This window comes from Rattus norvegicus, chromosome 1, assembly GCF_036323735.1.
Source record: "Rattus norvegicus strain BN/NHsdMcwi chromosome 1, GRCr8, whole genome shotgun sequence".
In the NCBI taxonomy this organism is placed as follows: domain Eukaryota; kingdom Metazoa; phylum Chordata; class Mammalia; order Rodentia; family Muridae; genus Rattus; species Rattus norvegicus.
In genome coordinates, this window is record NC_086019.1 from 21411593 (window position 1) to 21426416 (window position 14824).

The window sequence follows — 14824 nt, forward strand, 5'->3', positions numbered from 1 at the left end:
AAGATTAACAATCAACAAATGGGACCTCATAAAACTGCAAAGCTTCTTCTGTAAGGCAAAAAACATTGTCAATAGGACAAAACAGCAACCAACCCATTAGGAAAAGGTCTTACATATCCTATATCCGATAGAGGGCTAATATCTAATTTATTCAAAGAACTCAAGAAGTTAAGACTCCAGAGAATCAAATAATCCTATGAAAAAATGAGCTACAGAGCTAAACAAAGAATTCTCAATTGAGGAATACTGAATGGCTGAGAAGCACCTAAAGAAATGTTCATCATCCTTAGTCATCAGAGAAAATGCAAATCAAAACAACCCTGAGATTTCACCTTACACCCTCAGAACAGCTAAAATCAAAAACTTAGGTAACAGTAGATGGTGGCGAGAATATGGAGAAAGAGGAACACTCCTCCATTGTTGGTGGGATTTCAGACTGGTACAACCACTCTGGAAATCAGTCTGGAGGTTCCTCAGAAAATTGGACATTGAACTGCCTGAGGATCCAGCTATACCTCTCTTGGGCATATACCCAAAAGATGCTCCAAAATATAACAAGGACACATGCTCCACTATGTTCATAGCAGACTTATTTATAATAGCCAGAAGCTGGAAAGAACTCAGATGTCCTTCAACAGAGGAATGGATACAGAAAATGTGGTACATCTACACAATGGAATATTACTTAGCTATTAAAAACAATAACTTCATGAAATCCTTAGGCAAATGGATTGAACTAGAAAATATCATCCTAAGTGAGGTAACCCCATCGCAAAAGAACACACATGGTATGTACTCACTGATAAGTGGATATTATCCCAAAAGCTTGGACTATCTAAGAAAAAATTCACAGATCATATGAAGCCCAAGAAGAAGGCAGACCAAAATGTGGATACTTCAGTCCTTCTTAGAAGGGAGCACAAAATCACAGGAGGAAAATACAGGGACAAAGAGTGGAGCAGGGTCTGAAGGAAAGGTCATCCAGAGACTGCCCAACCTGGTGATCCATCCCATATGTAGCCACCAAAGCCAGTCACTATTGCTGATGCCAAGAAGTGCTTGCTGATAAAAGCCTGATCTGGATGTCTCCTGAGAGGCTCTGCCAGAGCCTTAATAATACAGATGAGGATGGTTGCAGCTAACCATTGACTGAACAAGGGGACTGCAATGTAGAAAGAGAAAAGACTGAAGGGTTTTGCAACTACATAGAAATAATAACAATATCAATCAACCAGACCCACCAGGGCTCCCAGGGACTAAACCACCAACCAATGAGTACACATGGAGGGATCCATGACTCCAGCAGCATATGTAGCAGAGGATGGCATTATTTGGCATCAATAGGAGGAAAAACCCTTGGTCCGGTGAAGGCTCATTTCCCCTGTGTAGGGGAATGCCAGGGCGTTTAGGTGGAAGTGGGTGGGAGGGAGTAGGAGCATCTTCATAAAAACAGGGGGAGACCAGGGAAAAGGAATAACATTTGAAATGTAAATACATAAAATATCCAAGAAAAATAAATTTTTTTTTAAAAAGGGCAAGTATTTTCTCGACCCCAGACATAGACACTGTTGATTCTATCGTTTATACTGTTGTCTGGCTTCTGTTCTGAAGCACAACAACCAGCAGTATTGGAATGACTATCCTAGAAGATAAGATCGATGAGTTGATCTAAAAGAGGACAAGTAGCACACAGCTTATCCCCACTCCACCCCTCACCCCTGAGGTTCTCCAGAGGAGTTCTTAAGACAAAACAGACATTCCTAAGAAAACCTTCAAGCCCCCAGTCTCCACCTCACATTCCCTGACTGCAAGCCTCCTGTCTTGCTACTCACCCTCCCTCCAGGTCACTGACCTTAAGTCACACACAGGTCAAACATTAAGGAATGTGCAACAGCACAAAGTTTCCCTTTCTAAACTGAGGAACAGTTTGGGCTGCCATCTCATGCTGAATCACACTCTTCCTCTGCTGGGCTCCCAGAGTCCTGGCACTCTAAGGGGCAGAAGCCACCATCAGTCTTTTTTGAAAGCATTTCCAGCTGGCATCGCAGCTCTCAAGCACCCTCTTTTCCTTGTAGGCTCTATCTAGTTTGGGAAGCACAAATAATAAACACCTGGCTGCAAATCGTCCTGGCATCTGTTTGGAGAGAGCACAGCTTAAGATAGAAGCCTTTCTTTTTTTCTTTTTTTTTTTTTATCTTTATTAACTTGAGTATTTCTTATTTACATTTCGATTATCATTCCCCTTCCCGATTTCCGGGCCAACATCCCCCTAACCCCTCCCTTTCTATATAGATGTTCCCCTCCCCACCCTCCCCCCATTACCACCCTCCCCCCAACAATCACGTTCATTGGGGATTCAGTCTTGGCAGGACCAAGGGCTTCCCCTTGCACTGGTGCTCTTACTAGGCTATTCATTGCTACCTATGTGGTTGGAGCCCAGGGTCAATCCATGTATAGTCTTTGGGTAGTGACTTAGTCCCTGGAAGCTCTGGTTGGTTGGCATTGTTGTTCATATGAGGTCTCGAGCCCCTTCAAGCCCTTCCAGACCTTTCTCTGATTCCTTCAACGGGGGTCCCGTTCTCAGTTCAGTGGATTGCTGCTGGCATTCGCCTCTGTATTTGCTGTATTCTGGCTGTGTCTCTCAGGAGAGATCTACATCCGGTTCCTGTCGGCCTGCACTTCTTTGCTTCATCCATCTTATCTAATTGGGTGGCTGTATATGTATGGGCCACATGTGGGGCAGGCTCTGAATGGGTGTTCCTTCAGCCTCTGTTCTAAACTTTGCCTCCCTATTCCCTGCCAAGGGTTTTCTTGTTCCCCTTTTAAAGAAGGAGTGAAGCATTCGAATTTTGATCATCCTTCTTGAGTTTCATGTGTTCTGTGCATCTAGGGTAATTCAAGCATTTGGGCTAGTAGCCACTAATCAATGAGTACAAACCATATGTGTTTTTCTGTGATTGGGTTACCTCACTCAGGATAATATTTTCCAGTTCCATCCATTTGCCTATGAATTTCATAAAGTCATTGTTTTTGATAGCTGAATAATATTCCATTGTGTAGATGTACCACATTTTCTGCATCCATTCCTCTGTTGAAGGGCATCTGGGTTCTTTCCAGGATAGAAGCCTTTCTTAGGTCCACTCCATTTCCTACATTCAGTTCATGCTCTGGTGGGATCCAGAACATTCTTCAGCCCCATATGTACCACTTTCATCTCAAGCGTCTCACCTACCCCTTTTTCTAGCTTAGAAGTCACTCTCCAAGGAATGCCTGTTCTTAAAGTATGGTCTATTTGGGGTACAACTATCCCATGCTTTCATGGAAATAAGTTCCCTTTGTCCAAAGGACTCCTGTATACATTCGTCTGTGCATCCAACCCATGTCCATTTTCTCTGCTTTGTCATGACCTCACTCTTCTCTGTTCTGTTCTCAACTCCACTGAGATCCATCATGAAGCACCTACCCTAGCTCAGATTTAAAACTCCATGAATTGACTAATAATTGTTGGAGAACGAATGAATGGCCTTTGCCATCAAAATCTTAAATCATCTTCCTGACAACAAAAGTCCCCATTTTCTGGTGACCCCTCTTCACAATGAGGTTCAAACGCACATATAGTGAGCAATGGTCACTGTCATAACCAAGGCCATTTGTATTGTAAATCTTTCCAAGGATAATCTTACAAACATGCCACATCTGAACACTGGTATAGGGCAATTTCCTACCACTTCAGCACTGTGCTTTCCCCAGTGGGAACGTCAAATGGTTAATGGGCAGTAATCAGAAAATGATTTCGAATTGAAATCAGTGTCAGTATTTCATTATAGCTGTTTCAAGGTTTGGTCGTGAAACAGAAGGAGACTGATTTCTAAAATGAGGAGGAAATGAACTCTGTTTACTTCTATTTTCAGAAGATTTTTGTTTCTGAAATTATTTTTAGTGTTGGTAAATTATGCTAATTGAGACAACAAAAAAATAATATATTTGGAACTGTGGGAACACATTTTGCTAATGGATAATTACTTGTTAAACAAGTTTAAAATTAGACTTATGTCTTTTAATATTGTTTGTTTATTTAGTAGGAGAAAACCACCCTTAAGGCCAAGCTGAGCAGAGAGAAGGACTCAGTATCTACCAATGCTCATTGATACTCATGAAGCAAGGTGGTGGTCCTCAAGGATTCTTACATCCGGCTGAGGATGCGAAGAGAATTGGCCAGATCCCTCAGCCACAATCAGGCCTGGCACTTCCAGGGGCTACAGCATTCTGCTGAGTATAACTTCACAGATCACTTGTACCTGGTAAGAACACTGGGACATTGATGGATCATGGCAAACATAGACCACTTCCATGCCATGTCAGATCTTGGACAAAACAACAGGCCTGCTAAAAACCACCAGAATCCCTGAACCTGCCTCCTCCTGGCTGAGGCAGAATTCCTCCTCCCTGCCAGCTACAGCTGCAGGGCGACTTCCTGCTTCTACTGTTTGCATAAGGTATTGAAGACCCCAAGTGGCAGAATTCCTCACAGGGCCCAGTGCAGAGGGGAGATCCTTGAGCTTTCCCTGAGTCATCCAGCCCAAACCCTTATTCTAACCCACTCTAACACTATTTTATTGAGCCACCAACACTTGCCCACTGTGTGTTCTACCTTACCTCACTGAACCAAGTCAGTAAATCCTGTCCTGCTAAACTACTGATGTATTTGACTGGAAGCCATAGACAGGTGTCAAGAGATAAAAATGCAAACTCTAGGGAGCTATGTAGAAATAAATTGGTCAATAGCAATACATATATATAGTAGTAAATTATTATATGCATATAAAGAATATATGTGTATAAATAAATTGCAGAATTATTATACATGTATGTATAACATATATATATATCACAGTCAAATATATATATATATATATCAGTAAATTTTTTAATAATGGCTATTGGCCTATTTATTATATACCTCTCTAAAGTTTACATCTTTTTATATGTGCGTGTATGAATATATGTACATATGTATACAATATGATTATTGGCTTGGCATTACAGCAAAGGTGTAGAAATATATATATATACATATGCACATATTTATATATATGTATATATGTGTATATATACACATATATTTCCACACCTTTGCCATAATGCCAAGCCAATAATTTCACATTGCAGTAAGCATTTTTGGGTGAAATTAGTCAAGAACCAAGTCGCTTCTGTAGCTCAGGTGGAAATGACATCTGACAGAAAATCAAAATTCATAGAAAATTAGACATAGAAGGAAATAGAGATTGGCTTTTCTTAAAAGTGCCACTGGAGACTGTCCCGGGATATACAGGCTCAGGTGGGCCCTGAAGTCAAAGCAGGTGCTCTTCAAAAGTTAGATGAAGGAAGCTCAGGACAGAAGAAGCACTGCAGGTAAGAGGCACAATCAGGACAGTGAGGATCCTGCTTCCTTGCATAGGTCTTTATTTAATTAGCCTATGCATTCCTTCCTAGTGGGGCATTAAATTGCACCTGACTTACTTCAATTGCATGTGAACCTTTGTTGTGAAGCTGGGGGTCAAACAGGGCTTTGTGCACACCAGGTTCATTAGCAACATTTGTAACCGCTCTGACTTACACCTGACCAAAGCAGTATCGTGCTGCCTCTGCAGTGGGGTGCGGGGAGGACACAGAGACAGACAGAGAGACAGATCAGAGACAGAGAGAGGTGAAAGAGAGAGGGAGAGAGATGAGTAATCAGCTAGCTTTGTCCTTTTGAAGAGTCCAGGAGCCCAGAGCACATGGAATGGGGCAACTCACATTTCTAATGGGTCTTCCCACTTGTGGACCTCTTCTGGAAACACCCCTCTAAATGACTTTAAATCCTGTGGATCAGACACTCAGTACTACACAAGTACTCTGAGTACCTCTGAATACGTTCCTAGCTTCTTTTACATATATTTAAAGGCACTGTCATGCAGGTCTGAGTCTTAATTTTTACCTAGAAAGTTTCAGAATTATGTGCAACATTCTTATGCAATGTGTTTTAAGGAGATAGATACTAATAAGAAATGATTTAAGCACTTACCGTATAAAAGCATTGTATTTGAATGCATAATTAAGTCTGTATTAACTTGTTTATAACCCTAGTAAAGGGGTTAGTAATTCAGACTTTACCTCATAAATATTTCTTTTTTATTTGCTTGGATTTGGCCGTGCTACCTAGGCAGGTGGAGATGGGGGGGGGCACAACTAAGAAGTGATTTGCACTCACATCTCCCATAATGTTGTCATAACACAAGCTTAGTTATGAATGAGACCATCTTGGAGACCACATCAGAGTGTCGATTTTGAAATCAGCAGAATTTCCTTTCAGATTGAGTTTGAAAAGGCAGTCTGAAGGGAGAGATGAACAAACCACAGGAGAAGCCATGCACAGATCTCAAGGATGCTGGAGAACTTGGCACAGAACATGGATGTGCTCCTTAAGTGGAGAACTACCAAAGCTCTCATCCTGGAGAGCCTGTTGAGAGAGGCTGACCACAATACTGGAATGGGGTCATCCAAACAACAGAAATTTGCTCTTCATGGGTTTGGAGCCTGAATGGTCAAAAATCAACAGAAGTGTTGTTGGGTTTCTGGTGAGGACTCTGTCCTTTGCTTATAAACAGTCACAGTCCTGTCATGTTTTCTGTGGCCTATGGCTAAGAGACATATCCCGTGACAGGCTCCCTTCACCATGACCCTATTTAAACCCAGCTACCTCCAAAAGTACCTGTCTCCAAATACTATTACCTTTGTGACTAGGACATCAGCCTATGAACTGAGGGGTAACACAGTCAACCTATAGTAGGTTTTATGATATGGCCAAATGACAATGGCAACTTTGAAACTAAAATCATAAAGCTGGGTCTTATGAATAACAGCCTAGCTTAAATAGGTAGAGTGGATCAGAAGAATCCAGTCAATCTCTGCTACAGAGCTTCAACCTAGAGGAATCAAACTTCAGAACAACCTACAGCATCATATATCTGTAAAGACAAAGCTACTGATGGAATATCTTCTTGTGTGTTTTCTAGCATAATAGATGTTATGATTAGTTCTTCATAAATTCGTTGGTAAATTTCTTACAAGCAAAGTTCCTGGGTTGGGTGCTTGCATATGCTGATGGTCTATGGTGCACATTGCCAGTGTGCTTGTGAGACAGCTGTAGCAGGGCACAGTCTTTCCATTCACATTCTGATGCCTGCTTCCCCGTAACCCTTCCACCTCTCTTTATCATTCATTTTCATATAGACCAGACAGTGGGGGAAATACTCACATGCTATTGTGGAAAACTGTATTTCTTGCTCACTGACCAGACCGAAAATATTTTTTATTAGTTACATATATTTATATAACATAAATTGTATTTAAAATATAAATTATGCATTTATTATTATGCATTTTTATTCACTAGCCACTCTATATTTAAATGTATTTATTGAAACACTCATTCTTTGCATGTATGATTATATTTGCTTTTTATACGATTTTTATGCAATTGTCTCCCACTTTGAATCCTGATGCTGGTATTTTAGAAGCATGCAGGAATTCAAACGCTTAGTCTCCAGTTACAGCTGCTGTCTTAGATCAGCGAAATTTCACATAATATATTTCGGTTTATTAAGTCATCTGTGAGAATGTATGTGTGGTGTTATCCTTAAGGCAGAATGTGACTATTAGTTTCAACCATTTGAATCTATTTTAATAAATCTAAAGGTATCCTATGCAAATAGCAAAACAGGACAGAGTTTCCATAGAAACAAGAACTAATTATTAAGGGGGAGTAAGCTAGGCAAGAGCCGGTCCCCTCAGTCCCTCATTTGAAGCCTGTGCCTTGAGTAAGTCCTGGCATGGTGCTATTGTTTAATTCCCACACTAAAACTAAAACAGCAACAAAAGTATAGAGGGGGGGTATGATTTCATTTTTCAACTTTGAAACTTTTTATTTTAAAGCACACTTTTCCTACTGAGTCAGTTTCTACATTCCTTTGCATTATCAAACGGAAAAGGCTCCTTGTAGGATGACATCATTATGCAACAAGGCAGGTCCAGGATAAGACATAGCCTATCATTGGATGAGAAGGAAGGGTAGACAGGGAAAAGTCTAGGAAGGGGGGAGGAAGAGGAAGAACAAGGGAAGGAAGAGGGAGACAGAAAAGGAGGATGATTCTGATCCAAGTGGTCTAGGTCAATTTTTATCTTGTCTAGGTGGGCGGTTTCTATCTTTATTAATTGGCAGTGAATTTATTCTGTAGATGTATTGCAGATTGAGAATTTAACATACAGACATAATCGTTAAACTACAAGTTTTACCAGGCTGCAGGGGATGTGAGCAAAGTTCCCAGCAGGCAGAGAGACAACCTGTCTCAGTTTCGGAAGCCATGCTAGGATAAAGAATGCCTGGGGCTAGCGTGGCATGGTGCCACACTAGAACAGCCCTAGGAATGAGATGTGTGTGTCAGGGGTGGTAACAGCCTGCCAAGGGGACAGTGTGTGAAAACCGCTGGCAGAGAAACAGCTAGAGCATGCAGCTCCCACGGAACCACGTGGAGTGGGAACGCACAGGTACCAGTAGCCACCGATCTGTCGGGGACCAGACGTCCAAACTAAGCAAAGCTAGAGCCCTGCCCTGAGCAGATTCCTGAGAAGGGCTTGAGCTTTTCAGAGAACTTGTCCCCGGAAGACTGTTGCCTCAGAGTCTAAGGAGAACATCTTGCAGTTTAATGATTCACCTTATGTCCTTGGGCACTTCCCAGTACTCCCCTGCCCTAAGCTTCAGTTCCTGCTTCAGAGCTCTAAATGCTGTACTTTCTTCTCAATAAATGAGACCTTGACAACAGAACCTTGCTTGGTCTCCTTCTTTTCTCCCCCACTTGACCCTCAGGTAGCGCCTCTTCAGGACCCTGAATAACTGGACCTGCTAGATAAGTAAGTGGCACCTGAACAGGGACCTGAAGCACGCCAACTACTGGACAACGGAGACAGGAGATCCGTGGAAAAACTGAGGACTCTTTAGGCCGCATTGCTCATGCGTCGCTGGAGAGGGAGGTAAGACAGGGCCCCCAAATAATTGTCGTCCCATTGTCATGGGGAAGGTATTGTCTAAGGAAGCTTGTTTCATAGGAGAGATCAAGCGCTCACTCAGGGAGAGAGGAATAAGAGTTAAGAAAAGGGATCTCTTTAAATTTTTTTGTCTTTGTGTCAGAAACTTGTCCTTGGTTTATTATTGAAGGACCAGAAATTAGCTCCTATAGTTGGGACAAGGTTGGAAAGTGTTGAAATGACTTTTTGTAAGAAAAAGGATCCGAGGCAGTTCCGATTCAGGAGATAGTTTCTGTGTCTTTTCGTCTTTGTGTTTTGTGCCGGCTAAACTCTGGGTCTGTATTTACTACTCTGGGTCTGTATTTTCCTCTCGAGTTCTGGAGTTCTGGTTTTGCAGTTGCTCCCATCTCGGGCTGAGAGGGAGGCCCATGTCTCAGGAGAGATGTGAATGTGAGCGGTAGATGTGCCAGGGGCTCACAGATTGCGCTGCCCTGGGAGACGTCCCAGGACATGAGAAGGGACCTCAGGGACACCTGGGAGATTCCCGTCTGGGTGCCAGTGAGGATTCGGTGATTCTCATGGATTGGAGAAAAGGCCCGCCTTTCTGGCTGTCTGTATTTCCAGAGTGGTCTTTGTCTGTGTGTCTTAGGTCTTTGTTTTGTGTTACTTGTGACTTTGACAATGAGAAGATTCTGGTTGGGAAGGAGGAGTGATGTGGAACCCACTCCCCTTCATCAGTCTTTGGTGAGTTCATGGAAGCTCCCATCTGAATCAGTTCGATTTTGTGGCAATCTTGCGGTAGCCACTTGTTTTTTGTGCGCACTTTTGGTTTTTTTTTTTTTTTTTTTTTTGTTGTTGTTGTTGTTTGTCTGTTAATCTTTTGATTGTCTTTCTGTGTGACTGAATGTTTTTGCCCTCTTCGGCGGACCTCTATTTTCTGGACTCTCTTCTTGTTTTCTCACCATCCCACTTGAGATGCTTCTTAGTAGCTGTTACAGGAAATCTATAATGCTCACTTGAGGAGTGTGCTTTAGAAACAAGAATTTCATGTTTGCCCTGGGTCCCATCGGGATAGGTGTAGGGATAGGCTTGATTTCTATTGCAAATGATGTAACATTGCATATGTTAGTACTCCTAACACTTCTTGGGACTGTGCCTCAGGGATCACAGCCTGTATAAGGTTAGAAGTTCTAAAAGACAGTCATGACCTTGGTGTATAGGTTCAGATAGTGTCCAGATTGGAATTCTGATGCTAAAGACTTAGTAAGATGCAAAAGAGAGTTGAGAATTACTTAGGGCTATCCTAACGCTGAGTCTAGTTGCTGCAAGGGCAGCTACAAGGACATCTGCTGTTGCCCTGCAACACAAGGCTTATGAAGAATTCAGAACTGCCATTGACTTAGATATAAAAAGAGTAAAAAAGACTTTTTAGCAGACCTCCAAGAATCCCTAACCTCCATCTCAGAGGTAGTCCTTCAGAATAAGAGAAGATTAGACCTGATATTCCTTAAAGAAGGAGGTCTGTGTGCTACACTAAAGAAAGAATGTTGCTTCTACGCAGACCATTCAGGAGTAATTAAAGACTCCATGAGTAAACTTTAAAAAAGCTTAGACAAAAGACAGAGAGCCAGAGACCATAAGGGATGGTTCGAGAACTGGTTTATTAGATCTCCTTGAATGACTACTCTGATATCTTCCTTTAAGGGACCCTTCTTAATTTTGCTCCTGTTTCTGATTATAAGTCCATGTGTGTTAAATAAGCTAGTTACCTTCATTAGAAAAAGAATGAGTGCTGTTCAGATTTTGATGTTACGTCAGCAATATCATGTTTTAGTTTAGTTCTATGATTAGAACTAGCCACTAGAAGAAGTGGGGAATGAAAGGTAGAAGTTTTAAGGTTGCCCCCCAACCCCCAGACAAAGGTTCAGAGTAGAAGAAAAAAAAATGGTTAGGCCCTGTTATGTTCCAGGAAGTTTCTCCTAGGACTATAGAACGGGTAAATTACATCAGCCGGTTCGACAACTCTCTCCCAGAAACTAGCTGACCATAAAGTTAGATTAAAATCTTAGAGAACAATCTTGAGAAGCAGGAAGCTTCTCCCAGGAACTAGCGGACCATAAAGTTAAACAATCTTGAGAAAAAGGAAGCTCTTCCTTGTGATTTTTCACTGGTATTCTCGACATTTTCCAATAATGTCCTTCCTACCCCCTTTTCCCCAACGGCAGTTTTTTGGCAGCAATATACTCTTTACTGAATACATTTACCTACCTCCTCAGCTAGGGTCCTTCCCACCTATCCCTTGCTGGTGGCACAAATCATACGTCTTGGAAGAGAACAGTCCCATAAGCTCTTTGGAAGGGACCCCAATGCTTTAATATTTTCCTATAGTCCCTCCCAGGTCTCTTGGCTCAGTCAACATGTAGACAAATGGACAATTAGCTGCATTGCCTTTCAGGGTAAGATAGATAATCATTATCCCTTAGATAAGTTGATACAGTTTTCCAAAGGTAACACGTGATCACCCTATGTCGGGAGTCCACCTTGTCTCTACAGACAGCTCCTCTAATGGACAAGTCACATTTTTCATTGATGGTCAAATACAACAGTTCTCTATTCCTTTAGATTCTGCTCAGCTGGTAGAGCTTCAAGCTATCCTATCAGTATTTCGTGCGCTGCCTGATGCACCCTTTAACCTATATACAGATAGCTCATATCTTGCCTTTTCTATCCCCCTGTTAGAAACAGTGCCCTTTATTCGGCCTACCACCAATGCTGCCCCCCTGTTTGCTACCTTACAAAAGTATATTCAGAGGCGTTCTTGCCCCTTCTTTGTGGGACACATCTGAGCACATACCGGATTGCCAGGCCCCTTGGTTGATGGTAATGATGCCGTTGATCACCTCACCCGATTGTGGCCTTGGGCCAGGGGGCCTTCTCTTTGCCCCTTACACTTGCCCAAAAAACACATGACTTACGTCACCTTAATGCACAAACCCTTGGGATTAAATATAAGATCAACGGTGAACAGGCTTGCCAAATAGTCTGTAATTACAAAGGCTGCATGACCCTACTACCTGACCCTCATCTGGTGGTCAAACCCCGTTGATTGGTCCCTGGAGAGCTCTGGCAAATGGATGTCACCCATCTTCCCTCCTTTGGTAAATTAAAATATATTCATGTCACCATTGATACCCTTATCGGCTTTATCTATGCATCCCTGCAGACAGGGGAGGCCACCAAACATGTTATAAGTCATGTTCTGGCTTGCCTCACAGTTTTACCTCAACCTAAGATTGTTAAAACAGATAATGAACCTGGATATACTAGTTCTAATTTTAAAGACTTTTGCTCCCAACTGGGAATTAAACATGTCACGGGCATTCCTTATAATCCTCAGGGACAGGTATAGTTGAAAGAGCTCACCAAACCCTTAAAAATATGATCCATAAATTACAGTCAAATGGGGGAATATTATTCCCCCTCCCCCGTAATCACAAAAATTTATAAATCATGCACTCTTTGTCCTTAACTACCTTGTCATGGACAAGGATGGAAAAACTGCAGCAGACTGCCTGTGGCACCCCCATACTTCTTATGATTATGCACGAGTCCTATGGAAGGACCCATTAACATCCCAATGATATGGCCCTGATCTGGTCCTCATTTGGCGACATGGATCAGCCTGCATTTATGATTCAAAGACTGGGGGGTGCCCGTTGGCTACCTGAGTGCCTTTTTAAGACCTTTAACCCACCCAGGGACAACCCTGAGGAAAAGTCTAACTATGCTTAATTACAGATCATGCTGACCATGTTTCCCTTCATCTGGATCCCTGGAAGCATCATCACGTCTGCCCTTGCTACATCGCCTCACCAGATCTTCAACTATACCTGGGTGATTCTTAATGGCACCAGAGATGTGGTGTCTGCCAACTCCACCACCGCTGCACAAGTTGCCTGGCCCAATCTTGAGTTCCTGCAGTTCTGGGAAAGAGGCACCTCCACGTGTACAAAGAGAGAACCCATCACTGCCGTGACTCTTGCAGTACTCCTAGGCCTGTCAGCTGTGGGGACAGGAACTGGGGTTGCCTCCCTGATCACCTCCCAACAGAGTTATTAGCTCAGTGCCACCATAGACAGGGACATCAGTGAGCTATAACAAGGAATAACCTATCTTAAAGACTCAGTTGCTTCCTTGGCTAAGGTTGTTCTACAAAATAGAAGGGGATTAGATCTTCTCTTTCTCCAACAGGGAGGGCTCTGTGTGACCCTCAAGGAGTGTTGCTTTTTTTTATGAAAGTTTACAAAAGAGACAAAGAGAAAGAGAAAAGAGTGAAGCCTGGTATAAAAACTGGTTTTCTGCCTCTCCCCTGCTCACCACTCTTCTACCCAGTATCCTGGGTCCCTTTATAGGACTCCTGCTACTCGTCTCCTTTGGTCCATGGGTGCTTAGAAAGTTAACTGATTTTATCAAGGCCCAGGTAGATTCACCTACCAAGCAGGTCTCAGTCCATTACCACCGCCTCCATTGTGAGGAGGCTGAGACAACCGGGGGGTGTGATACTCCCCTTGAGTCACCCACAGCTGGCCTCGACTTCTCCACCCTAAATACAGTCTGTAACTCAGGCTGGAAAATCAGTTGCTGGTAGAAGTGTCAATGACAGGAATAATATAGTGCCACATACCAGGCACACACCTCACCGCTGTGAAGTAACCCTACGATGGGATTAGCACAGGTCCATGATCTGGGTTGCCCACTCTCACAAAACACACACGTATAGCCCGGAACAGTGTGTTAAAGCATAAGATCGTTCCTAGCCATTGGGGTGCAGTCCTAAGTGCAAGAGTGGCTCGCCATGGCCAAGCTGGGCACTCTGTGAGGCATGTCTGATCTCTCTCAGACCACTACTTCCACCCTGGTGGAAATAATGGAAATTAAGTGAGAGTGCCAGACGTGAGGGCAACCTGTGTAGCCTAAGACACGGGGCTTCATCGACCAGGTGCTGGTTGTGGATGCACACCATATAGACAGAACTTCCTCCCACTGATAGTTAAGGAAAGGTGGAGATGTCGGGGACCGGACGTCTGAACTAAGCAAAGCTAGAGCCCTGCCCTGAGCAGATCCCTGAGAAGGGCTTGACCTTTTCAAAGAATATGTCCCCGGAAGACTGTTGCCTCTTTGTCTAAGGAGGATATCTTGCAGTTTAATGATTCACCTTATGTCCTTGGGCACTTCCCAGTGCCCACCACCACCACCACCACCACCACCACCACCACCACCACCACCCCGCCGCCCTAAGCTTCAGTTCCTGCTTCAATTCCTGCTTCAGAGCTCTAAATGCTGTACATTCCTCTCAATAAACAAGACCTTGACAACAGAACCTTGCTTGGTCTCCTTCTTTTCTCCCTCCCTTGACCCTCAGGTAGCGCCTCTTCAGGACCCTGAATAACTGGACCTGCTGGTCGGGTCACCGATCCATTTGGGGTTTTTTTGTTTGTTGTTTTGTTTTTTGGTTTTTTGGGGGTTTTGTTGTTGTTGTTGTTGTTGTTGTTGTTCTTTTGTTTGTTTGTTTGTTTGTTTTTACTGCAAAAGCTCCTTGAAAAAATAACCTTTAAAAAAGTAAACAAAAGCACTAAGACCCTTGGTTTCCTGTCCTAAAGAGCATCTGATTCTTTGGACCCATGTTACCCATGACTGCAAATAAAGTCTATGATTCAGATTTCAACTCAAAATCCCCCCTTACAACCGTTGTTATTCT

General features: G+C 42.9%; 1 long non-coding RNA gene across 1 annotated transcript; it reads left to right on the plus strand.

Moving 5' to 3' along the window:
• Positions 1-3613: 3613 nt before the first annotated feature.
• Positions 3614-14446, plus strand: LOC120098808 (uncharacterized). Its single transcript, XR_005497330.2, has 3 exons — positions 3614-4301; positions 8909-9072; positions 12865-14446. It is a non-coding gene; the product is annotated as an uncharacterized LOC120098808 (long non-coding RNA).
• The last annotated feature ends 378 nt before the right edge of the window (positions 14447-14824 follow it).